Below are 1,914 nucleotides of genomic sequence, written 5' to 3'. Positions count from 1 at the left end.
GGGGCAATGACTCTGACTAATTCGTTTAGACTTCTCTGAAACTATGGACACCTCTCAGCCGTGTGGACTTTCTGTAGAGGCCCCAGAAGGCATAAGGACAAAGAGAGTCTAGTCAATTATACAATGTCTTATTATGATCGGGGAAAATTTTGCTGGAAAATGGCATTGACAAAAAAAAATCCCTTTCCCCCTTACTTTCAAGTAAACGAAGAAGTAAACCAAGGTGACTACATATAGGTGTTCTAATGTGTCAAATTCATGATTCAGCCATGTTGGATTTTTGTATGGGACAGCGACCGAGTTTGCTTACAATTTGCTCTAAAACCGCACTTTTCCCCCCCGCGACCTCCTCGCCTATATAGTGACAAAGCTGTATCACCATTTATATACTCACCATGAAGTAAACCTTAGCAATGATTGACAAAATGTCAACACAAAACAGTGATGCCATTTTTTTTATTATATATTGGGTCATACTTGGCATCGTGTGGTATGACGTGCCGATCAGTATGCCACGATGTGTTTCGGCACAATGTGCAGAGTTGATTACCCCTTGACATGATTACTGATTATTATGCTAAAAACTAACTCCATTTTTGATGCAATTCAAACTGCAGTTAAATTTGCGAACGATATCGTCATGACTTTGAAATGGATGTTAAATCACTACATATTTTGAATTGGAATACTCGATCTCTTAAAGATAATGAAGACGAGTCATAAGGTTAAAAGGGACGCACATTATTTCATTTATGGTAATGATCGTCTTGATAAACCCGGTGGAGGCGTTGCCGTCATTGTTCAAACATAAAATTCTTTCTTCATTTGAAACCAAAGTTTTTGAAACTTTAGGAATTTCTGTTGAAACAAAATTTGGACAACTTACGTTTATAGCTGCCTATTTGCCATTCCAATGCGTACACGCTATTTTGAGGATACTCAGTGACTGGGTAGATCTCACTCATTTTTGCATGCTGTATGGAGTTGTCAAAACATGAGTAAACTGGTTTTACTCCGATGAGTAGGATCTACCTAGATTCTGGGTAAATGGTTCTGATATCATCCTAAGTTCGAAATGGCGCACTTTGAAGTTGTGAACAGGCGATTTTACGGAGTGAGCTTAAAATAAGTTTTTAGTAGTGAAGCAGTAAAAATGGAGCAGCGTCGTAATAGCCTGGATGGCGAAAGCTATTAGCAGCTAGTTGGTAAACTCTAAGAAATAGTTTGTTGGTTTGTTAATACAGAATTATCATTATCATAGTGTTTTTTTTTTAATATTCTTCCTGGACAAAACAATTGACCACTTTGTCAAGCAGTTTTGGCGTGACTTTCTACCAGCAATTTCACAACACTTGACCTACTAATTTCTATTTTTTATGAAACGCACAAACGATGGCTACTTTTCTCGTGGTTTTTGAAGAAAAAATCTCAAAATAATGTTTTATTTCAAAGTTCGAGTGGTAGTAAACGTTAATTTAATTGCTAATTCTACTGAAATGGGTAAGGTTTACTCAGTTGAAAAATGTCATAATCTGAGTAACCATGACCAGTTTCCTCCATAGGCACGTTTACTCAAATTTGAGTTAAAGTGCGTTTACTCATTTTTGAGTTACTTCCCTTTTGGCTGGAATGAATGATTTTCGCCTCAAAATAGCGTGTAGGTCAGCAAACGAATTTTCTCAAGGGTGACCTACAGAAACTTACCCGTCATAGGTCTACATTCTTCATTATTGGTGACTTTAATGCAAAACACCGCTCATGGAATAATGCTCAAAGCAATTCCAATGGTAATATCATAGAGGTAACTCTAAGACGAGAAACGCGCTAAACTTTTTGGCTCAGCTCTGGTACGCCTTTCGGTCCGAATCGATGCACCCCTCGAAACAAAGGAAAATCCACGAACCCCTCATTTTA

This window comes from Ochlerotatus camptorhynchus, unplaced genomic scaffold (genome assembly GCF_037179485.1).
Source record: "Ochlerotatus camptorhynchus isolate MF236.1 unplaced genomic scaffold, CSIRO-AGI_Acam_v1.1 ptg000197l, whole genome shotgun sequence".
NCBI lineage: Eukaryota > Metazoa > Arthropoda > Insecta > Diptera > Culicidae > Ochlerotatus > Ochlerotatus camptorhynchus.
The sequence above is the reverse complement of the archived record's forward strand: the minus strand, read 5'-3'. Positions refer to the sequence as shown.